Here is a 26,714-nt window from a genome sequence, read left to right on the forward strand (position 1 = left end):
TATGGGTTAACATTTAAGCTGATGAGTTTTTCAATGATACCCGAGTGGGGTATTGTATCAAAGGCCTTCGCCAGATCGAGGTAGGCTGTATGGACTGCCTTTCCCTCATCAATGGCTTTGGTGACTGTTTCAAAAAGTCAACCAAGTTTAGAAGGCATGATCTGCCTTTGACAAAGCCAAACTGGGATGGATCCAAAGTCTGCAAATTCCCTATGTCTTTATTTATGAGGTCCATTATGATCCTCTCCATGGCTTTGCAGATAAGGCTTGTCAAGCTAATGGGCGGTAATTTCCAGGGTCGGTGGAGGCACCGCCTTTGTGAAGTGGGACCACAGTTGCAGTGCGCCACTCCTGGAGTGCGTATCCAGAGGTAAGACTATGATTAAACAGCTGTCCTAGCTGTGGGTTTAATTCCTCGTTGAGTTCGTGGAGCACACAGCCGGGGACACCATCAGGTCCCATGGATGCTGTGTTTTTGCTTTGGAGAGAGCAGTTCTCACTTGGGCATTGGAGATGTTTGGGGGCTGCAATCGCTTGGTATAGATATCTCTCCTTTTGGGGAGGGGAGAAGTTTGCACTGAACCTGTCAGCCAGTATGTTGGCAATGTCTGTAGGATCAGTAATCTTCACATCATTTTGAACTAGTTCTGAGCATATCTGGGAGTTTCCTCCCAGGTTTCTAACATAGCTAAAGAAGGCCTTATGATTGTCTTTTGAGTCTTTAGCTATTTTTCTCTCAAAATTTGCTTTGGATGATTTTATGAGAGCTCTTAGTTTTTACTTATAGTGATCAAGGGTGTCTTACCTTTTAAGGATTTTGCTCTATCTTGTAGTAGCTTCCTCCTTTTGTTGTAGAGTTTGTTTATGGCTGGGGTCCACCAGAGTGGACGCTTGCCTTTGGTACAAAGAGTCTTTGTTTTGCTTGGGATTGCCTTATCCATGCAGTCCTGCAGGTGCTGGTAGAAGGCATTTGTAAGTGATTCAGCGGCTTGAGTACTGTTTTCCGTCGGCTCGGGGCCTTAAAGGAGACCACACTAGTCTTTAGAAGTGTGAAGTCGGCTTTCGAGAAGTTCTTTACTGTGGTCTTTTTATTTCAGGTGGGGGTGGGATGAGGACCTCCAGCGAGATTAGTTTGTGATCTGATCTCACCAGTGAGGGGTATACTTCCGGTGTTGAACATTGTGCTCCCATGTTCGTGATGATGAGATCAAGTATGTTTTCTCCTCTTGTGGGGATGGTGACTAGTTGTTCCATGGCATTTGAGTTTATGAATTCCAGGAACTTTTGGGCTAGGGTGTTTGGGCTTGAGTAGTGTTCCCAGTCTATATTAGGGTAATTGAAGTCACCTAGTATGATGGTGTTTGGTGATACATTTATCCCCTCTAGTGTTTTCAGGAAGGCCATGTGAGGTTCCTGAGTTTGTGAGGGTGGCCTGTAACATGCTACAATTTGCAGAGCAGTCTTGCCTATGGTTAATTGCACCTGGATGGTCTCCGATGCATCGTGCGTTGCCAGTCTTGAGGTGTGGGTGTCTTTGATGAATATGGATACCCCCCTCCTTTCTTGGTATTGTCCGGATTTTGGGGCGGAGCATGATAAGAGGTAAAACCTGATAGTGCTGGGGTGCTCTCAGGAGCCTTGAACCAGGTTTCTGTCACTGCACAGACATCGATGTTCTCCATACTGAGAAGGGCCTCGAGTGCGTGCATTTTGAGATTTAGACTTCTGGCATTGAGCAGCATTACCCTTAGTTTTTTTCCTTTTTGTGTTCTATGGTGGTAGGTTTAGAATTTGAGCCTTGCCTAAAAAGGCACTATGGGGTGGCAAGAGCCTTTGCCAATATCCGGAATCCCAGGGTGACAGGTGCAAGCCGTCCCTTGAGCAGCGTGGCTTGTCCAGCATGTCATCCCAGGCAGACAGACATTGGATCCCCTTTGAATGACACCAGAGTTTAAGCCAATTGTTAAAGCTGATCATCTTATCTCTGTATTGTGGCATCATTCTTGGTGAAGGTAGGATACTGCTCAAGGTCAGGATCATACCTGCCTGGGCTACATAATCAGAGAGCTCCTCAATGTCTCTTTCATGTAGTCCAAGGAGTGCGTCTCAGGTCGTTTACACCAGCGTGGACAATGACTGAGTCATATTTGTACCTGCTGTTGAGAGACCTGAGTGCTTGCGTTATGTGGCGGATTCTAGCACCCGACAGGCAGCTTACTGTGACCTTCTCCTTACTCAGTCTGGTGGCGGGACGTCAGTGTGTCTGACTATGGAGTCACCAATGACTAGTGTGTCTGGCATTGTGTTTGGCCTTAAGGGCTGTGACTGTTTGACACTCTGACTGTGAGGTCTATGTGTTGCAGGTGTTGTGTTCTGAGGTGGTGGTTGTTTGGGTGTCTGCTTTGGTGGCCTCTGCTGTTTTGGTAGATTTTTGATCAGAGCCTTGAGTATGTCTTTGTGTGTTTATGTGTATGATTTGAGGTTGTGATGGTACTATGTGAGACTGGGTCTATAGTGTGTGTGGTAACCTTCTCCTCCTGACTGGTCTTGCCAGTCCTATGTTGAGAGAGCTCAGCCTCCAGTTTGGCCGTATAGTTGCATCTCTCGCATGTATTTGTGTTTTGTGGGAGGAGGAGAGGGTTGTCTGTGTACATGAGGCAATTGTAACATTGCCTCAATATTCCCAGGTTCACCAGCTGAGCAGGAGAGGACACTAGCAACTGATCCCTCGACATGCTAGAAGGACTAGACAAAAACTTTAAAAGAGATTCCGGGGCGTGGTGACCGAGAAATGGGGTTTGCCTTTTGGGGTGCTATCTATAAGAGTGCTGTATCAAGGTAATAAGTACTGTAGGAGCAAGTGCTAGGTTTAACAGATAGAGAAAAGTCTACTTGGAGTCAAGTAGAGATGATCTTTTAGGTATTAGAGAAAGTGCTAGTAACAGGGATGCTTAAAGGTAAGATTGAAAAGAATGCACTCTGCAGTGTGCACTAGAGAAGTTAGATATGAAAGTAGGTAACTTGAGTTTTACCTGTTTAAAAAGTTAAGGTTTAGTGGAGAGTTACTATTTTTAAAACAGCAAGATGGACTGAAAGGGGTCGTTACTTTTGTATTTTGGTACTATGAAATACTGTAGGATCGCCAACAAATTCAAATAATTGAAGGGTGGGATTTCAAAAGTGATGGTTTTGTGATTACTCACATAAGCCAGTGAAAGTAGAGAGAAATGAGATATATGGTCAGATTAACATAAGAGGCGGGCAACTAGAAAGACAGTGGTATTTAACAAGACAACGTAAATGGGTGGGAGGGAGGGAAAAATTCTGCCTGACTCAGAACAGAGAGAGCTGTGGTCTCTTTTGAAGTTTTAATATGCTGTTAAACAGAATGCAAGCAAAACACAAGGTAAAGAAAACAAACTACAGTATTCAAAATATAGAAAGGCAATACAGAAATACAAAAAATAACAGCAAACTAACCTTTCCTTCACAGCAAAGTGTAGCAGAGTCTGGATGAGCCTTTCTGGTAAAGCTCTGAAATGTTTTAGTTTACTCCTTAAATAGAAATTTTAGTTCCTAGCTCCACCCCTCTGTTAACAAGTGATTAACCTTAAGTGACCTTTTCTGTCTTATGAATGAGTCCTTAATTAATCAGTTCTTATTTCTGCCTGACTCAGAACAGAGAGCTGTGGTCTCTTTTGAAGTTTTAATATGCTGTTAAACAGAATGCAAGCAAAACACAAGGTAAAGAAAACAAACTACAGTATTCAAAATATAGAAAGGCAATACAGAAATACAAAAAATAACAGCAAACTAACCTTTCCTTCACAGCAAAGTGTAGCAGAGTCTGGATGAGCCTTTCTGGTAAAGCTCTGAAATGTTTTAGTTTACTCCTTAAATAGAAATTTTAGTTCCTAGCTCCACCCCTCTGTTAACAAGTGATTAACCTTAAGTGACCTTTTCTGTCTTATGAATGAGTCCTTAATTAATCAGTTCTTATTTCTGCCTGACTCAGAACAGAGAGAGCTGTGGTCTCTTTTGAAGTTTTAATATGCTGTTAAACAGAATGCAAGCAAAACACAAGGTAAAGAAAACAAACTACAGTATTCAAAATATAGAAAGGCAATACAGAAATACAAAAATAACAGCAAACTAACCTTTCCTTCACAGCAAAGTGTAGCAGAGTCTGGATGAGCCTTTCTGGTAAAGCTCTGAAATGTTTTAGTTTACTCCTTAAATAGAAATTTTAGTTCCTAGCTCCACCCCTCTGTTAACAAGTGATTAACCTTAAGTGACCTTTTCTGTCTTATGAATGAGTCCTTAATTAATCAGTTCTTATTTCTGCCTGACTCAGAACAGAGAGAGCTGTGGTCTCTTTTGAAGTTTTAATATGCTGTTAAACAGAATGCAAGCAAAACACAAGGTAAAGAAAACAAACTACAGTATTCAAAATATAGAAAGGCAATACAGAAATACAAAAATAACAGCAAACTAACCTTTCCTTCACAGCAAAGTGTAGCAGAGTCTGGATGAGCCTTTCTGGTAAAGCTCTGAAATGTTTTAGTTTACTCCTTAAATAGAAATTTTAGTTCCTAGCTCCACCCCTCTGTTAACAAGTGATTAACCTTAAGTGACCTTTTCTGTCTTATGAATGAGTCCTTAATTAATCAGTTCTTATTTCTGCCTGACTCAGAACAGAGAGAGCTGTGGTCTCTTTTGAAGTTTTAATATGCTGTTAAACAGAATGCAAGCAAAACACAAGGTAAAGAAAACAAACTACAGTATTCAAAATATAGAAAGGCAATACAGAAATACAAAAAATAACAGCAAACTAACCTTTCCTTCACAGCAAAGTGTAGCAGAGTCTGGATGAGCCTTTCTGGTAAAGCTCTGAAATGTTTTAGTTTACTCCTTAAATAGAAATTTTAGTTCCTAGCTCCACCCCCTCTGTTAACAAGTGATTAACCTTAAGTGACCTTTTCTGTCTTATGAATGAGTCCTTAATTAATCAGTTCTTATTTCTGCCTGACTCAGAAATACAAGGGATAAAGCCATACGGGGATTACACAGTTTTATTTCTGAAACATCAATGCTGATTCACACATTCTTGGTACTGATTGTAACATTCTGTGAGACCTAAACACAATGTCTGCACATAATATGGGCTAACTTGCACATACCATTTTTGTGTTCTTGGGGAGAGAGAAATTGTGAGCATTGTATGACTGATACTGAATATGTAGAGCTACATAGCACATTCGAACCCAGGACTATGTGTGGCAAAATGTACAGTATACAAGGAATTTAACAGTCTGAGTTACTAAGGCACTGCTGACTACACAGTGACTGATACTTGCCTGGAGGCCACCCGGAAACATACTATGAACTGTGCAATACTAATTACAGGACTTTCGTCTAGCATTATAGTACTGTTACCATGTTTTGCTAGACTGCAGTGCCAATAGAACACACATGCATAGTATACAACCATACTGCAGATATTACTACAGCTTTATTTCACCTTCAACAATACAGGTGAACACATATTATTGTTACTGGTCTACAATATTGTGAAGTCCACACATACAATATCTGGCCATGGAGTGGGCTACACATCTGTGGAAGACAGAGCATTATGTGACCAGTACTGACCTAGAGAAAGCCTTGAACAGTACTATGAGTTAAGTAATGCAGTTTGCAGGCATTAGATTTGCATTCTACAGCTATTACAGTGTTATATTTGACTGTAGCAACCTTACCTTATAGACTCAATACATACAGCTCTGCTGTAATGGTTATGACAAGACAATTCTGATGTACACCATTTTCCTTGCTGTTATTGGTATTGTTTCTTGTTTTATTGAACTACAGTTGTTATTATTCATTTATTGCACTACAGCTCTAATTCCACATTTATTGCACTATGGCTCTAATTCCAACTTGATTGCACTACAGACTTTATTGTATATACCTTATTGCAGTTAATGGTTTACTCTTTCTTACTTATTGCACTGCAGTTTGGATAATACATTTATACTCACCATGCTCACGGAGCAACCCGGCCAGGCACCTGACATGAGACTCAACATTGCAAGCCCCCTCAGCTGCAGCTGTTGGGAGAGAAGAACACCATTATGCATACCAGTTTTGCAGACATTCATATTACATATTGGTAAAACAGAGGAAAGATACTTACATACTTGTGTGGTATTCCCTGCCCTCACTTCTTGGACCCAGGTGTCCAAGGTTCCATTCTTTCATCTTTTCAGGTCATCATGGTGGTGATGACACTGCTTACTTGTGTGGGGGATATTAGTAACACTGGTGAGTTCTCTGACCAGCCAGTTCCAGGCCTCCGCTGTACACTCCAAGCCCTGGAAACTACCCTGCAGCAGCATATCTTCATGGCTTTTGACTAAGAGCCCAACCATGACCCTGGACTCCTGAATTCCCCACCGCTCTGCCTGAAAGCACACACCTTCTCCAACACCAACAGCTGTATTGACAGATGATTGAACTCCAATGGATTCTGCAGAATGTTTGCCTAGTGCATTTTATATAAGCTGTTTTCCTGCCCTTAGATGTCATTGAGCAACATTCAAAAAAGTGCTGCATTGCTTCGCAGCACGCAAAACAGTGAAGCAGAGCTGAGCAGAGTGCACATATGCACAGTCGTGGTTTTAGCAAAGCTGAGCACCACGCAAACATTGGTAGCCGTTACCATATTTATGTGGTGCTTGGCAGGTTTGAGCACAGTTGCGCAGAGCACAGTGGAGCCATATTTTAAAATTTTGTCCATAAAGTGTGCAATAAAAATACAGACAAGTTCTGTCTTACATGTATTCAAACCCTGGACCTGCTACAGATACAGCCGTAACTCTACCATTAAGCTATGTGGATATTAAGAAATCCTGTATACCTTCACATATTCCACTGAGCGACCTGTTAGCAGTGCTGAGCAACATGCTGCACCAAGCAAAGACACTTAAACAAACCAGTAAATAAATAATTAATTACATCCAGTTTATAGATATCTGGCAGGTGTATGCCATGTAAGAATGAGCTATGCTCGGCTTAGCTGTGCTCTGTGCTGTGCAAATGCCAAATAAAAACAAAAAAAGTAAAATCCATAAAATGTCATTATGCTTATTAATTACATCTGCTTTCTATTTTTAGATGTCTGGCAGGTGTCAGCTGTCTACATCTGAGCACAGCTTAGCATTGCTGCACTCGGTGACATGCAAACATGCATTTAAAAAATAAATAAAGAAAAAAAGAAAAAAAACAAACAAACAGGCAACACTAATTCAATATCTGTGTTCCTTGGCTCTCCCTCAGCGGCATGCCATCATTAATATGCATGGTGCGCTGCTGAGGGGGGGCCGTGGATGTGTACATGGATGTATTCCATGTATGCTCTACATGGTACCTACATGGAGTTTATTAAATCCTGGGTATAAACATTGACATCACTCTTTACAGTAAAATCAGAGACAACTATGGATATCTCCATAATACATGCATTATTAAAATATGTTATCTTGGACTTAAATGCTGATGGAATCAGTAAATGTTCTAATTAAAAAATTAAAGACAAAGGGCAATCATGGCCACATCACCATTGCTAACATTTGCTAATAATGTGTACAGGACATGTGTGGGGAACACAGGTAATGCACATACCCAAGAATAGTGGGAGAGAGAAATGAAGATTTGGGGTATGGGTGATGAAGAAGGACACACAAGAGGGGTGCTGGAACTGGAAAATCTGAAGAAAAGTCAGCATGGGCAATTTTACAACACATCATTAAACATATGTGTAAGCAGTTGCACAGTTATTGCTTTTTAAATTAAATAAATGTGTCTGTGTAATTGTTTAGGAGAAATGATGAAATGAACTTGTATATCTGTTTTTATTTAAAACTATAATGGTACAATAGGTGATACTGTGAGACTATAGTGGAAAGCCACAAAGTGCACAGTCATCCATGGCCTAGGCACTACAGACCCTGTGATGCATCAGGACAGTGGGTATGTGAAATTATGTAGTTAGATGTAAAACATATGTACATCTGCAAAGTACATACTTATGCATATTACACACATTATTAAATAAATTAACAACATGGGAATCAAATACATAGTTAATTGAACAGTATTTACCAAGTCAACTTAATTATCCCCATGAGATAATTGTCACAACAGTTACTTGAGCTTTGGCCGGCTAAGATCTGCCTGCAATCAACTGGATGTATAAGTGAATTTAAGTACACTTTTATCTGCACTTTTTTCATATAGTACTGCATTTTATGTGTTTTTGTTTCTTACTGAATATTAGTTGAACTGAAAATTGTGGCTCTCTGTCTCTACAGTTACTTCCCACCCCCCTTCTCTGTTCTTGTTTTGGTGTTAACCTTGGTGGCTTTGAAATTGCACACCCCTCTTGTAAATTTGTATTTGGATACTCCTTCTGGGCCCATCTCATTTGTTCACTAAACTGAGTGCAGTGAGGTCATATTCTGATTTCAGGCACTCCTACTGTGTACAAAGAGAGCATTTGGGAAAAAAAATTCTAAGTTTGTTTCCTGCCTTTCCTGTAAGTACTCTAGTTCACATAGAGACTTGCTGTATCCAGGACTATTTGTAAGCTTCTGAGCCCCCAAACATTCCTATGTTGGAGAGAAGCCTTCTAGCTTAATTTTTATTTCTTAGAACTAGCCAGTTTTTTTTAGTTTCAGCACTCAAATCTGTTTCTTTGATCTCAGCACTTGTTCAGAACTCGTTGTAACCACTAAATAAGTTGCAAATTACTACAGCACTCAACTTTCCTCACTTGTCTAGAGGAAAGCAGTTTTTAGTACTTAATAAATAAGCACCTATCCAGGCATGTCTAAGGGTCAACTCCCGGTGATTTCTCATGTCTACCTGATGAATCTGGGCATCTTGAGGCAATGCAGCAATTGCCTCATGTACACAGAGAACCCTCTCCTCCTACCACCCAACACTACAACCTGTGAGAGATGCACTTATATAGCCAAACTGGAAGCAAAGCTCTCTTCACCCAAGACTGGACTAGACAGTCAAGAGGAGAAGGTAAACACTTGCACCACACCACACTCATCACATAGTCCCTCAAACCTAAACCACCAAAATACACACATAGAAACACAAAACACAAACCTACATTCATGGAAGCTCTCAATAAAAATCTGCCCAAGCATCAGGGACCTCCAACGCAGAAATGCAAGCAAACTCCACCCCCAACACAACCCAAATGACACATAACCCACAAACTCAGTGTGTCACTCAACCACAGCCCATAAGGCATAACGTACCCAACACTCTAGTCATAGGTGACTCTATAGTCAGGCACACTGATGTTCCACTTACCAGGCCAAACAAGGAGAAAGTTACTGTCAGCTGCCTGTCAGGTCGCAGAATCCACCACATAATGCATGCACTCAGGTCACTCCACAACAAGTACAAATATGACTCTGTCATTGTCCATGTTGATGTGAATGACCTGAGACATACCTCCCTGGACTGCATGAAAAGAGACATGGAGGAGCCCTCCGATCTTGTAGCCCAGGCAAGTATCACCCTAGCCCTGAGTAGCATCCTGCCATCACCCAGGATGATACCACAGTACAAGGACAAAATGATTGACTTCAACAGTTGGCTAAGCTTCTGGTGTCATTTTAAGGGGATCCAGTATTTGTCTGCCTGCGATGACATGATCAACAGACCACGATGCTTTGCCAGAGATGGCCTGCAGCTGTTGCCCTTGGGATTCCGGATACTGGCTAAGGCTCTTGCCACCCCTATAGTGCCTTTTTTAGACAAGGTTCAACTAACAAATTCACCACCGTAACAGGTACAAGTAAGCAAAATCTGAGGATAATGCTACTCAATGCAAAAGTCTAAACCTCAAAATGCACTCACTCGAGGCACTCCTTAAAATGGAGAACATCGACATCTGTGCAGTGACCGAGACCTGGTTCAAGGCTCCAGAGAGCATCCCTGCATTACCAGGCTATAATTTATACTACATCTTTCGGCCACCTAACCTGGACCGAAGCACTAAAAGTGGAGGCATGTCCATATTCATTAAGGATATCCACACCTCCAGGCTAGTTGTACAGCATAATGCATCAGAGATTATCCAAGTGCAACTAACTCTGGGCAAGACCACAGTCCAAATTGTAGCTTGTTACAGACCCCCACCATGCCCTAGGATTCCCACTCCTCATTTCTTGATACACTGGAAAATATTAGGGTACAACCCAACACCCTAATAATGGGAGATTTCAACTACTCCACCATTAACTGGGAAAACTACTCATGTACTAACTCTTTTGCTCAATGTTTTCTGGAATTCATTAATTCCAATGCCTTGGATCAACTTATTCACACTCCCACCAGGGGCAGCAATATCCTAGACCTGGTCATTACCAACATGGGCAACCAGTGTTCCACACCAGAGGTCAATTCCTCATTGGTCAGATCTGACCACAAGCTAATCAGCCTACATCCACATCCCACCCCCACCCCCCATTAGGGAAACCACCGTAAAAAAATTCTCCAAAGCCAACTTTACACTTTTTAAGACAGAAGTGGCAAACTTCATGACACCCATGCAGACAGACAATAGAGGTACGACTGCTGAATCCTACACAAATGTACTTTATAAGCACTTACACGAGTTCATGGATCGTGCTATCCCTAACAGAACCAAGATGCTATCCTCCAAAAAAGGAAGCCAATATGGTGGTCCTCTGCCATAAACAAACTCTACAACAGAAGAAAGAAACTGCTGCAAAAAAGAGTAAAATCCCATGACTGGAGGAGCTCCCTGGTCAGCCTCAGTAAGAAGCTGAGATCCCTCATAAAATCCTCCAAAGCTAATTACGAAAACAAAATTGCCACTGACTCTAAAGGCAACCACAAAGCATTCTATAGCTATGTCAAGAATCTCAATGGCAACACTCAGATCTGTTCTTAGTTACTACACAATGGCACTAAATATACAGAATCAACTGATATTGCCAACATCCTGGCAGATAGGTTCAGTGCTAACTTTACCCCCCTCTCACCCCCTAGATGGCCCGTCTTTATACTGGAAGAATGCAAAGTTCCTGTAATCATGGCTGCACAGGTAAAAAACACACTCTCCAAAGCCAGGAACACAGCATCCATGGGACCTGACAATATCCTGGGCTGCGTTCTACATGAACTAAAGAACAAACTGGCACCCCACCTAAGTACCATGTTCAATCATAGCCTCACCTCAGGCTTTGTGCCCACTGAATGGTGCACCACGATGGTTATCCCACTCCACAAAGGGGGAGCCACGACGTACCCCACGAACTACTGCCCCATTAGCCTGACGAGCCTGGTCTGCAAAGCCATGGAACATATCATCATGGAACTTATAAACAAAGACATTGATAATCTCCAAACTCCGGAACCCACCCAGTTCGGGTTTGTAAAAGGCAGATCATGTCTCCTAAACCTGATAGATTTCTTTGAAGCAGTCACCAAAGCCATAGATGAGGGTAAGGTGGTTCACACAGCCTATCTAGATCTCGCCCAACGCTTTTGACACATCCCCCACTCTGGTATTATAGATAAACTCACTAAATTAGGTATAAATCCCTATGTCACAAGATGGGTTGTCAATTGGCTCACAGACAGAACCCACAGGGTGAAAGTAACAGACTCCAAATCTGACTTCAGACCAGTGACAAGTGGAGTACCACAGGGTTCAGACCTAGGTCCTCTCCTGTTTGGTATCTACTTCTCTGAAGTACAGGCTAATACAGAAGGTCTTTGGCTAATGAAGTTCGCAGAGGACTACAAACTGGGAGCCATAACTGAAACTCCTAACAATGTGGACATTCTACAAAAGAGCCTCACTGAGATAGATGCCTGGTCTCAAAGCCATGGCCTGAAGCTCAATGCCAAAAAGTGCATTGTCATCCCCTTTGGTAAAAACTCTGTACCCATGAACTACCAGATAGGTGGTAGTCTACTTAACACCAAAAGTGTGATAAGAGACCTTGAGACACAGGTGCACAGTAGTCTCTCCTTTGATAATCACATTGCCACAGTGGTCAGGAAATACTTCTATGTGGCACACTTCATCACAAAAGATTTCTCCTCCAGAAAAAAAGAGGTCATTGTTCCCCTCTACTCATCACTCATTAGACCCATTATAAAGTACAACACCCCTTTTGGTATGTACCTCACAAGACATCTACAACAACTGGAGAGGAGGCAGAAATACCTCACAAAGATTACTGGCCTCAATCAGATGCCCTATGCAGACCATCTCAAAAAACTCCAGCTTTACTCCGTCACATATTGCCTACTCAGAGGCGATCTCTGCCTAACATACAAAGCTATGTCTAACCCAGAGCTGTTGGACATGCTCCACTTAAAGAAATCCCAATCCCTCCAAGCTACATGCTGTAAGGACCTAAACCTTGTCACCATGATAAACAGAACATGCTGGAGGGATAGATTCCTGTCCCAGAGACTTCCCATACTCTGGAGCAGACTACCTAGCTATGTCAAACAGAGCTCCTCATTAGCACTCTTCAAGAAAAATCTTGATGATGGATGGGAAATAGGAAATTCACCCCGGGGATCACTTCTGTGGCTCTGCTTGACAGGGGCACAGGAAAATAATTTTCTTGGGTGACGAAAGCCAGGGTACCTTTATGGCTAGGCTTATATAGGCCCTAGGGCCAATAGACTAGTACCTACCTATGAATCTATACATGGTTATAAAAAACATCTGTCTGATAAATATAGGACAGAGAAATGTTTTTAAAATCCATAGCTATGCTCAGGTATATGTAAAACATTGATGCTTTCTGTAGGGGATCTACAGACTGCTTCCACACCTTGGCAACCCTCATTCAAAGCCCGTCTTCATCCCTCTGAGGCAGGTTATCATAGCAATGATTAACCTCCACTCCAGTGCACTAGATCCCCATCTTCTGCCAATGCTGCCTCATGATCCAGTCCCACCTATCAATCACGGCAAAGTTTCTGGGTCTGTCTCTCATCCTCTGCTCCAATCCGGCGTACATGGTCAATATCTGGGTCATTTCCTTGATGGTCTGTTGGGCACACAGACATGTCTCAGCCAGTCAGCCTCCTCAATGTAGCCATCATAATCCTCAAGTTGAAGAAATCTAGAAAATACAAAAACAGAGAAATGCTCACTGAGGTACTATTCAATTCACAGTTAGCAATGGTCTGATTAGTAAATGTATTAAAATTAATACTTGAAAGTGGCTCTGATGTCATGTTATGAGATCATTGGAAGATAACAGACACGTGTCACACATGGTTCCATTTATCAATACCTATTGGGTGTTTATGCAGTACACCTGGGTTTTTTGGTGCATAAAGACAATTTATATGGATCTGCACAAATGAGATTCCAAAAACTAGAATTTTAATGAACCACATTACTTATGTATGCCACAAATGGTACTTAAAAGAGGGTGCACAAAAGGTACACGTTGATTTTGTGATTTGGAGTGAAAGGTACATTGGAAATTAGTAGCATTTCTGTTTTGATGATTAGTGAATCTCTTAATGTCACTCATTTCAAAGGTACATGTTTAATATTTACTCAGAATGTTATCTTTAACAAGAATTGTTATAAGTTACTGGAGTGGTGTTGTCTTGAACTTTATGCATGCAGGTGTTCTTTCAAATAGTTTATTTCAACCCGATATGCAGTTGTATTGACAGATTGCCATTGTAAATGTTAACAGTATATGAAGGATGATTTATGGATCATCCACAATTCTTACTGGTAATTCCTTGCACTCTGTGGTGTAACTCTGGAAACCTACTTATTTTGACAGTATCCGTAACTAGTATGTGATTTTAATATTATGGGATATTTCTTAATTCACGTTTCCTAACAAAGATGTTAAATAAATTGTGCTGCTGCTGTTACAGATATGTCTTCAATGATGATTGTTAAAAAAAGGTATTATCAGTTCTGGCTCAGTATACTAAGGATTCAAACTGTCCGGGACCTGGCTATGTATCCTGAGGTTTACCCACGCAGTCTGTATTTTCTTCAAATTGTTATTTGTTGTAGTATTTAAAAGCAACATGTAAGCAGATGCACGTGGCATGATGCTGTTGTCTTTGGACTTCCATGCAATAAATATGTATTGACAGGGATTCTAATCCCACTCACAAACTATAAGGATATTCCAAATTATGTATTTTACCAATGTTATGTATGAAGGCATTGTTGTTACTTGTAATATGTCACATTAGTATTTAGCAGACACAATGCTATACAGACATTTCATTACACTGGAATACATAGTGTTTATGTTGACATATGCTGTTCACAGAATGAAATGCATAAATGGGCTGAAACATGAATGTTATCATGTGCATATCACTGTCTTTCAGATGACCAACAGTTCTAGGGGTACCAGTTTCTCCTCCCAGGAAATGACATCACTCAGCCTCATTTATGGCTTGCATCACTGCAGCCTGTTACAGTATATTAACAGCAGGTTGCATTTTTATATATATATATTTTGATGTTTTGTTATGGATTTCACCATATTCCATAGTATTCACTTGAATTCCTTGGCAAAACGGAGTCAGGGTGCTGTTTGTCAAACTTGAATTGTGTTGTGTGTGCACGATGTGTTTTGGAATCAGACTGGTGCGCACAGAATCCCTAATTATCCTATGCTGAATACTTCAGTACTCAATCTAACTTCAGCATGGCTTCTGGAATGTCATCTGCACCAGGTGCGCTGAAGTCTTCCTTCAGTGTGCTGCTCTGTCTGCATATAGCTTCCACGGGCTTTACAGAATCTGGCCCTAAATGTTGACTTTTGGGTACAGTTCTATAGCTACTCTGCTTATTTCATTAATTTTATGTTGATAAAAGTCTTGCATATTTTAGAGTCATGAAACTGCCCCCAAATGTATGTTTTTGAAACACTCAGTGTAAATATCAGTGTTCTGCCTTCTCTGACAGAGTTTTCTTTCTGCATGCATATGTTTAAAATGTGCTAAGAATGTTTTAATTGAATCTATTTGTGTTATATAACCTGACAAGCCATATTTTTTTCTCAACTAACGTTAAAATTCTGTGTGCATAAGCATCCATATTATTCTGTGCAAACAGACAACTTCCTGTAGGAAAGATTACAACCAAGTGAATTCATTTAATAGCATTATGTTATTTTAATTTGATTTTCTGTAAAAGTAAAGAGTTCAGTAAAAGTAGAAGCTGGTAATGTATGTTGTAGTTTTATTAAGTGGATACAGCACAGTTTGCAAACTTTTAGCTTTCTAATGCATCCTTAAATTCATTGAATGAGAATTCTCCAATTAATTTAACAAAAATGTACCTTCTCTGTGGAGTCTGCATGTCCTCCCTGTATTCGTACAGGTTTCCTCCAGGTGCTCCAGTTTCCTCCCACATTCTGAAGACATGCAGTAGGTGGATTGGACACTTTAAATTATCCATAGGTGTGTGGTGTGGAAGAATAGCCATAGCAGGGCTAGCCACCTGGTGATGTAAACCTTTGCAGTAGATTATTGTTACTGGTGAAGTGACACCCCAACCCTATGTGCAAAAATGGGAAAAAAGGTTGTGGATGGATGTGAGTGTGTGTGTTTTAGGAAAATGTAATATAAATGCTTTCATGTTTTAGCGTCATTACGTACCATTGCATGCCTCACTTAACATACCATCATACAGACTAACCACATCTTGACTGAGTGCAATAAATCCTGTGATCTGTTACTGAACTTTTTTTATCTAAAATATACTATTTTTCCAAATGATATGCAGAAAACAGGCAGTCAAAGAATTGCATAAAACAGATGAATACACTGCTTTAATTATCTTAGAAATAGCAAAAACACTGAGGCAATATATGATACAAATAATATTAATAAAACAAGAAAACAAGCACAATGTAAGTCAATGTTGTTATACCTTGATATGCTGCAAATACATATTTGAGGTCTGACCTAACTAGTTTTATCTGAAATGTGATTCAGACTTATTTTAACTTTTCACTTCATGCGTTGCATGTGGCTTTTTATGTTGCATATTTTGCTTGATATTTAACAAGGTGAATCAAATGCTGGCACAGTCCTCAAAAGGATTTATAATACATAAAAATGCAGCAGCTTTGCTGCCACTGCCCATAATTTGTGACGACTTTCAAAACGGTCACATAATAGGTTTCCTTGTTACCTTTCAGAGTGATGCCTGCAGAGAGAACCTTGATCTCAAACCATATTTCTGCTGATCTTCCATGATGCCTCACCTTGGCGGCTTTATTTGGCTTTGACAGTTTTCAGGAAACCAATTAAATTACAGAAACTTTAATTGGTTTCCTGTACAATTATCACAAATAAAAGGGCACATTATATGAATCTTGCAAAGGCCTGTTTCTCAAAAGGGTTCTTTCTACACATCCTGTGTCAGTAATTTTTCTTGCATTCATATAAGTATACTGGAATTCTCCATATAAAAAGGGATTTTTTTTTTTATTTGTGGAAAAGTAGAAATGTTAAATGGAATGGTTAGATCATCTTGTATCAAACTGCTGAAGCTACTCATCTTCTGCCTTTTTAGATTAACTGTTTCACGTCAGAAACTATGTTAAATGTGTAATCCACCATAAGCAAACAATAACATATTCCATGCTTACAGAAAGTGCACACAAGTTGTAAATTAACATCTATTTCTTTATGTGCAAAGGATGTCAGAGGATAAAATTATTCTGATACAACACTGCTATATTTAAAATAACTTTGATATGAAATGTGCATGTATTATTTATGGAACATTTGTTAACTGGACCTGTAAAGTGGTTGAAGGTCATTTTTCAGCCATGGCATGGGTAACATGGCAATCTAAATATATAGCTTTCAGACTTGCCCTAACATTGTTAAACAAAAAGGTCAACATTTGTAGTCAGTGAATTAGCTGACAGAAGGCTAACAAATATAGTAGTAAATAGAATAAAAGTTTTCCAGTTTGCACACGTGCAAATACCATCTCATACTGGAAGAGATGAAATAAAAATGGTGATGCACAACCAATCTACAGGAAAGTCTCCAGGAATAGGTTTTCCTGTGGAAGTTTGAAAGTTACCAGGGAAGAAAATGACAAAGATCTGGAAGGTTTTCTTTAAAAAAAAAAGAAGAGACTTCGCAGTGCGGAGGGTGTGATGTTCACTTCCTAAATTATGTTATGCACTAAGCTCACTTAATAAAAATCGAACTGTAAAATATAACTATAAAAGACGTGTTCCAAAATAATCAGATAGAAAATAGTAGGTAGTCCACAGCTGAGTTAAAAATGGAATATCCTTTATTGAAACACACATATTTTACAGTTCGATCTTTATTAAGTGAACTAAGTGCATAACATAAATTAGGAAGTGAACATCACACCCTCCACACTGCAAAGTTTCTTCTTGGTTTGTTTTGGACTCAGTGTAAGTTGCATACTGGATTTTTCTGAGACTTCGAGGGATACTACAGATTTCCCTTTTTGAAGGTTTTGTTTAATTATTTTAAAAGGAGGAGAAGCACTAATATCTTGGAAGAAAGCAGTGTTGGCTGTAATACGTCAGGATGGTAAAGACCCATCAGATCCAGCTTTGTATAGGTCCAGGTTCATTATAAACCATGACTATAAAGTGTTTATGCCTATAATGGCTAAAAGAATGGCAAAGGTGTCACCAAAATTGATAGGTATGGATCAATGTGGTTTTGTGGAAGGGAGTCAAACATAAAACAACATTAATAGAAAAGAATGTAAGAAAATATTTTATTTTATTTAATTTTATTTATTTTACATTTGTCTACCAGGAAAGTCCAACTGGACAAGCTGCCCTTTTTCACCAGAAGCTCGGGGAGGAAATCTCCATGATTAAATACATGACAGAGAAAATAAACACAAATTAAATACACAATTTGCAAACTGAATATACAATATGATCACAGTGGCACATTTTATCACTGTTGTTAGTGGGTCTTGATGCAGAGAAAGCATTCAACAGAGTAAGCTGGGATTTTATGAGTAGGGCACTGGATGTATTTGCATTCCCTGACACAATAATAAGGTTAATTGGGAGGACTAGAGGTAAAAATGAAAGTGTGTGTGAGGGGGTTCCTCTCTGATAAGTTTGGTTTGAACAAAGGAACCAGGCAGGGGCATCATTTTTCCTCTTTATTATTTGTGTTATATCTAGAACCATTGTCAAAGAAAATAAGGGTCTCAGAAATTAAAGGATAAAATTGGTAGGGTAATCAAGAAAAGTTGACTTTATTTGTGGATGATATTATTTTGTACCTGATAAAACAGAAAACAATATTTCACTGTGTTGTGGAACATTTTGAGACAGTTTCAAGTCTTTTCAGGATGCAAAATTAATGAAGATAAAACAAAAGCAATAGCTGTACAACCACATACAAATTTGTTCAGCTATACCCATATTTATGTTGACATGATAAAATGCAATACTTAGGAGTATGTGTTTAAAAGAATTCTGTTATGGCAGCTAAAGATGTAAGCGAATACAAGTACTGATAAACTGGAAACTCTCTTTTGTGGATATGGATAGTAAGATATAAGCAGTGAAAATGTCTTTTGACTTTTTAGTGTTATGCTCATCAGCCATGTTTTTATCAACCAGAGGAGAATTTGTGTATAGCAATTATAAAGAGTTGAAGGATTTTGCCTGGGAAGGGAAAAAAGTTAAGAGTCAAGTGGAATAATTTGATCCTTTCAATAGAACAAGACAGTTTGGGGTTACCTGATTTGAAGGGGTACTTCAGAGCTACATAGTTAAAGCTCCTATACATAGCACTAGCAGAAAGCTATAATTCAAAGTGGAAATGGATGATGATGAAATGGACGGGAAGCTCAAGAAATAAGGAAAGGCTAGGATTTTGGATGCAGATCCTTAAGGAGAATTGCAAAAGCCATACAGAATATTATATTCATAAAGTAGCAAAAAGTATTCTAAGAACTAAGCCAACATGAGAATGGAGAAAGGATATTCTGCTGATGGGGATCACTGCAATTAGGGGTACAGAGAATAGGCAAGGGGTTGGAATTTACTGGAGAAAACTGCCAAAGGAACCAATGTATTGGGAGCAAATAATTAGAGAGGAAAAGGTAATAGAATGGGAGGAGGCCAATAATAAATCTGAACTGCACAGACTGCCTTCTGTATCAAGGACTTCTCCCAGAGTATAGGCAATCCTAAGTAAAAGACCAGCACCAATAGTGTTTTTAGTTGAATCTAGAACAGAAGCTGCCATTAAAAAATGGACACTTAGTAGGGCATATAAAGTACTGTATGATAATTATAGGAATGAATCAGAGGAGGTTAGAAAGGATTGGGAAGAGAGACTGGATAAGCAATGCACAAAGAAACAACAGGATATATATACATATATATATATATATATATATATATATATATATATATATATATATAAAACTACTAAATAAGTAACAAAGTCTAGAAGATTAAGGAATTTTTCTTGGAAGTCTTTTAATAGGTAAATTTATATCGAAAGCAGACTCCAAAGAGTTTTCCTCAGCCAGATTGCAAATGTTGGAAATGTAATAGGGGAAAAGAGGTACGTGGGAATGTATTTTTTAGGAGTGTAATGAGTTGTCAGACTTTAAATATTCCCTGCAGCCTACTTTGTCAGAAATATTGGGTGATCAAATCAGTTGTACTAAGGAAATGATTTTTTTAGCTGTGATACATGCTCTGAATTGCCTAGATGTCATAAGGTCTTGCTGAGTTTAATTCTGGTGCTGCCAGAAAAGCAATTGCTAGAAAATGGAAATCAAAGGGGATAATTTAATAAAGCCTACACATTTTTTCCATGTAGGCATCACGCCATACTGCTAACATGGGCAAGACCATTTTTAGATTCAGTAAGCGCTGCTGAGCGGTGCTCATGAGCATGCCAACAGGGAAACTTCCATGGCATGCAAATCACCTCATAAACAGGTGAATCTCATGCAAATGAAGCAAGTAGAGCCATCCAGCAAACAGATAGGCATCTCTGCAGACCCCGTGTCAGTGTCTGTAATGTACATGGGAAAATTCTGTGTACAGGAATATAGAAAGACAAAAGAGGCTGTAAAAATGTAGATAGATCAACAGAAATGGCATAGCACGTACAGGCATGAGTGGAACTATCCTCTGTGTGTCTGACAAATGAAAGGAAACAAGTTAAATTATTATTTTTTTAATAATCTGGGCATGTTAGTGCGTAACATACTTTATAAAAAAAAATAAAAATGTGATGTGACAGAATTGTAGAGCAGGACCCTGCGTGGAGTATCTGCAGTGGTGCATTGGTGCTGTTGCGAATGTGGTAGGGCTTTTAAGCATATAGTTTCCAGACTGTGAGCATGGATCCCTATGCAAATGAGGTGGAGTTGCTGAATAGCACAATGGGGTGATCGTGTCCGCATATCCCCTTCGTGTAGGCAGAGAACCCTGTTGTTGTTTACAGAGGAGGTAGCTGACATCAAGGGAGGGTGTGTCCATTGACTTCTAAGGTTATTTCAGCTTGTTTGCGTGGAGTGCCACAGTGCCGAGGGTATCCTTGCAGGGGTTGTGCGCACTAACTGCTAAGATGTGTTTAGCTAAGGGAAGCATGTTTCCACTTGTTTGCATAGCTGCAATGCTGAGCATAGAAGTCTGTGGGGATGTGTACCACTGACTGCTAAGATTTGTTTATCTACAGGGTGCGAGTTTGCACCCCCCCCCCATTGCAGTGCTGATTGTATCTAAAACCCAGTTACATATTAATTAGTTTTGACCTCTGTTTAACTTAAACTAGGGGCCATTAAATGATGTTAATGATATACTAGGCAGGTGCACTGCATCATAGGTAGCCAATCACACAGTCAGCATCTACAGTAGAGCACTATAAAGTATGCACACACCTTACAATCTGATTTTTCCCCTATAATCTGCACCATTGGAATACAGACTTTGGAATTTTAACTGAGAGAATGCTAGGGGCTGCTGCAGGTCTGCTACATCTGTATGTGCTAGAGGCTGAAGTCAATGCTGCTGCTGACAATAGGCCAAGATGGATAAGGAGAAGAGTGTTCAGGCCCAGGATAACCTTCCAGGAGCTACATGAGCTGGAGATCACTACAGGGTGGGCAGGGACATACTCCAAGAACTCACTGAGTTCTGCCACCCTCAACTCAGATCCAGAGCCAACAGAGGGGACCCCATCCCAGTGGAAGCAAAAGTATTTGTAGCACTTAGGATACTAGCAACAGGTACCTTCCAAAGACCAACTGGGGACATGATGACAGTCTCACAGGCATCAGCATCCAGGGCACTCCACCACTTCCTGAATGACATGCTACCACATGCCAGTGAGCATATATCTTTTCCCCTCAAGCCTGAGGTTAGAGCCAGCAATATGCAACACTTCTACCCCGTAGCACATTACCCTGAAGTACTGGGTGCCATAGATTGCACTCACGTACACATCAAGGCACGACCCAATGAGGATGGTAGAATCTACATCAACTGCATGGGGTACCACTCCTTCAACTGCCAGGATGTGTGCATTGCCCAGGGGATTATCATGAATGTGTCTGCTGGCAGCCCTGGCAGTTATCATGACTCCCATATCTGGCACACATCACAGTTGTACCAGATGTTTGCTAGGGGGGGACATCCCACATGGTCATTTGCTGGAGCTGCTGGCCATGCACTGGAACTGTGGATGATGACACCCATTGAAAATGCACACATACCCACAGAAGAGCACTATAATGAGGCACAAGCACAAACTAGGAACATCACAGAGAGTGTGTTTGGGCTTCTGAAGTCATGGTTTTGGTGCCTCAATATATCTGGCGTAGCCCTGCAATAGTCTCCAGCCACATGTGCACATATATTTACAGTAGGTGCCATGCTACACAATATGATCCTGCAGAAACAGCTGCAGCAGGATCAGAAAAGGGAAGGGATACATAGCTCCCCACCACTGCCTAGATCAACACAGCCGCAGTCACAGGAGGATTCGGAGGAGGAACACCCTGATGATGTCCCTGTAGGCAGATGTTGGCATGCCCAGTATACCCTGACTTTGGCTAAGGGACAACACATAGCACATTCACTCACAACCTAGGGCCCTAGGGACTGATACCTTACTCCTACTCACATACATATAGTAAAATTGATGCCAGACAACTAACACGACCTGTATCTATCCATGCATTGGCTGTGTGCTCCTTACATCAGAGAGAGTTAGCCCTGAACTAAAGTTCTATCAACTGCTGTATTGGCAAGGTAAGTCCCTTACCTACACACTACTTGTAAGGATTAGTAAAATATACTATCGTATGTATGGATCTGCTGCATTTATGCAAGGAAATATAGTGGACTATGTGGTCTGAAGTAACATCCACATGGGACTACAGATACACAGTCCAATAGTATGTGTTCCCTAATAATCACTAGGCCTCATGGTTGGAATATTCACTACATCACTCAAGGGGGATGTTAAACAGTGGGGTCACATGATATTTGGACTACTGTCTACCCCAGCAGATCATGTGCTGTTGTTCCCCCCACCCCCAACACAGCAGTGTTCCCATATAACTGCTTTAACAGTAAGTCAGCAATGGTATATCAGCAGACCAGGCAATCTCAGGGCTGTAACATAGAACTCAATCACACATTGTATGTCACACGTAAAGCAGGAATAACAACATACATATTTATGCTGTTGATTGTGTGATGAATGATTCCTTTCTGTCTGGCAGCAGGTGTGGCTCAGTGGACTAGGGATGTTAGCATGGGTGATGGTGTTGATGGTTCTAATCTGTCCCATTTTTTTTACAGGCGAGGTATTATTATGTTGGTGTTTTTACAGACTGTCAGTCTGTGTGTGGGTAACATTTTGAACCTCAGCCACATGTTAAGTACAGCAGACAGTTGGGGAATGCCATGGACATTTTGAGTGAAATGCAGTACTGCATAAACAGGGACTGATGTCAGTGCCTGTAATACACAAAATCTCAGACTGGAGTACAGGTAGGTGTGGCCTGGAATCACTTTATAAATACTGACAGTCCCACTGAGCATGCCCAGACACTTAGTTAAAATGAGCACAATTCCATTGCCCCTTCATCAAAATAACCTGTTATATATAGATATGTCTGTACATACAGACATATACATATCCGTCTGTCACTATGTCTCTCCCACATACATAGTATATCTAACTCTATGTAGTGTCAAACAGATATATACTGATATATATATATATATATATATATATATATATATATATATATATAGAGAGAGAGAGCTATATATATATTAAAATGATACCTAGACTATCCCCATATATCTACATAACACATATACATATCATACATACATGGAGCTACAATTATATATACATCCCTGTTATATACATAAATATTTGTGTGGATGTCTGCATTGTCCTCCCTACCCTAATAATGGTGAGTAAATTTGCACTATCACATATCCATACTGTTGCTCAAAGGATCCAAACTAAGGGTGCAACAGTACATCATCCAATTACCTACAGATACTTGTGCCTGCTGGATGTCACTAAGTAGACTGACACAGGTGAGCAGGTGGTACAATGTATAATGTTGTCAGTGCACATATGGATAGGGCACATTTTTACTGCCCACGGGTTTGCCTAGCTAAGTACAAACAGCCACATATAGCCATGCTGTTAACTGTACACACACAGCTAGGATAATAACAGTTATCTCACTGCTAGGATACTAGATGCAGATAACAGTATGAAGCAATATCACTCTGCAGGCCCAGATGTTGTTTAGCACAAGTCTAGCTTGTATAATGCTCAAATACCATGCCTGCAATTGCATGTACAACAGACTTAACCTGTGACATGTGTGATAAGTACTGTGAGTTATAGTGTGCAAGGCTAGATATGTAGAGTTCTAATCTCACTCCAGGCTACTTAGTGCATGTGTGGGCGTGTGTGGATTCCCTTGCAAAACAGCTGCCATAATCACATGGGCTATCCATCTGCAATGGTTATGCACTTTTTGGCCCTGTAACTTGCTGGCTTCCAAACTGCCCTCTTCTATAAGGCCTGATGATGTCATCCACATTAAGATTACTAGCTGACATTATCACAACAGACTTAAGCTGTGGTATGTGCAATAAGTGCTGTGAGCTACTGTGTGGAAGACTAAATAGGTAGGGGTTCTAGTCTCACTCCAGGCTATTTGGTGTGTGTGCATGTTCATCTGGCATAAATATGATCAACTTTGTAATTTAGAGAGAGGTAGGGTTTTGAAGTATTTTATTTGTAGCATGTGATGTGAACCCCCCCAAGGGACTGACCACAGCAAGGCCTGCTGATGTCATCAAGTATAATATGTCCTAAACTGATAGTACCTGCAGACATGAGGTGTGTTGCATGCATCATGTACTGTGATTTGTAGTGTGTGCCAGTACACAGGTAAGTGTTCTCATCAACATACAGCCAACTTGCACTATGTGTGTGCCTTGGCATGTCCTGTATGCAGTGATTGGAAGTGGTGCAAGCCTCAATGTCATCATGTTTGTGTGTGAGGCTATTATAGCATTTTACAATGTGTTATGGAAGCATAGGATGTTTGAACTTCACTAGCATAATGGCCATATAGCCCTCACAATCATAGACATCTTTATACCCACAGTTTCAGGATCAGCAGGTATTGCCCCAGTCCATGAGGGACACAGGCAGATGCCCTGTGTTGAGATGACGGTCGCTCAGCCAATCATACAGATGGCATGTGATGAGGTGCACTGAGGTGCCATGTGCCATTAGGCAGGGTTCTGTTTCAAAGGGGTGTTTAAGTTTGCTAGGCAAATCTCTCCCACAAACATCACATACTAGGTTAATGTCCTTACAGTGAGTTATCCATCTACTATGCCTCTTACAGATAGGCAGCATATGTGATCAAGCAGGGTCACACATTGCCCTGTATGCAAGGCACAGATCACATCTGTGTAGTCTATATGCCACAGGTGACAATGGCACTCATTGCAGACAATCCCCATTGAACACATACTGAAGACGTGAATTGACCTTGTGAGGAACAATACTGCTGTGTGCAAATGTCATACATCACATACTAGGTTAATGTCCTTACAGTGAGTTATCCATCTACTATGCCTCTTACAGATAGGCAGAATATGTGATCAAGCAGGGTCACACATTGCCCTGTATGGAAGGCGCAGATCACATCTATGTAGTCTATATGCCACAGGTGACAATGACACTCATTGCAGACAATCCCCATTGAACACATACTGAAGACATGAATTAACCTTGTGAGGAACAATTCTGCTGTGTACAAATGTCAGTGCTGCTTGGAAATATGCATAAACAAATGGCCATTGCACTCATATATTCGCATGCTGAGGGAAGAGTACTTGTAGGTTATGAGTATGTCACTTACAGGTGACTATGGTCTCAGCTATGCCATATCATTACTGCCATACTATTGTAGAGAATGGTGATCTGAGGCACATTAGGTGTAAACCTGTGTGGCCAGATCTGTACGCCCAGTTCTTTTACCTCTGAGTATGTACATCACATGTTGCAACTGGTGTGCTACTTACCAGGTACATAGGTCTAACTAATGGAAATTATACTACATATATATTTGCATGGAGTTTATGGCCATTAGTATGTCAACATGCATGTGTTTGTGATACCCTCTTGCAGAATAGTGACATACCACAGAGACTGTATGAGAGCTCACAATTCGCAGGCATGAGCCAACACTGTTAGCCACAACCACTCAGTAGTCACGTGTATTGTGGTTAAATGGATTCCAAGCAGTAGAGGACCCAGAACTGCATTGTGTTGAGCACTGCTACTTACAGATAAGCTATTGCAGGTGGATGTCCCTATGTTGCATATGTTTGCCATCAATGAGCTACTTTAGTGACCCCTACAATTACAGTATCTTGGATGCCTAAGTGGATGCTTTCTAAATGTTGTCTGAGCAGGGGATATAGTCAGATGGCATTGGCTTACTCTAGGGGTTGTATGCCCTGATGTACCTTCACCCAGGTCCTTGGTGACTGCCTCAGAAATGTCCACCACTTGTAACAGTCATGCTCTCCCTGTCATACATCCAAACTGTGTACAGTCAACAGTGTGTAGATCACATATATGTATGCCAATCAGCTCACTCAGCTGATGTGCAGCCAGTGGTGTCAGTATGATTGCATGGGTATCCCAATGGTGTTAGTAATTCTTGTCAGATCACATGTGGAATGCAGCCTGGAATGTTAGCATGTGCAATAGATGCTGTGCATTTTACAATGAGAGGACCGTTATGAACTGCTCTGTAAATATGGAAGTTATGGGACAGGTTGTAGGAATGTCATGTGTCACATGTGGTGGGGACAAGGGAGTGCAGTTGATGCAGACAATGTGTGAGTACAAATTAGGTATGAGTACAGGCCCATTATATGTGGCAGCATGATGTATGAGGTCACCGACAATCTGGGCTGTCCTTTGAGGTCACACATGTAATTACACTGTGTTGTGGTTCTGCTTTGTTTGAGTGGCTAGTTTTGCCACTTACCATGCCTACACAACATCACAACAAC

The sequence above is a fragment of the Protopterus annectens genome, chromosome 8.part1 (assembly GCF_019279795.1).
Source record: "Protopterus annectens isolate FY-2018-M chromosome 8.part1, PAN1.0, whole genome shotgun sequence".
Classification (NCBI taxonomy): domain Eukaryota; kingdom Metazoa; phylum Chordata; order Ceratodontiformes; family Protopteridae; genus Protopterus; species Protopterus annectens.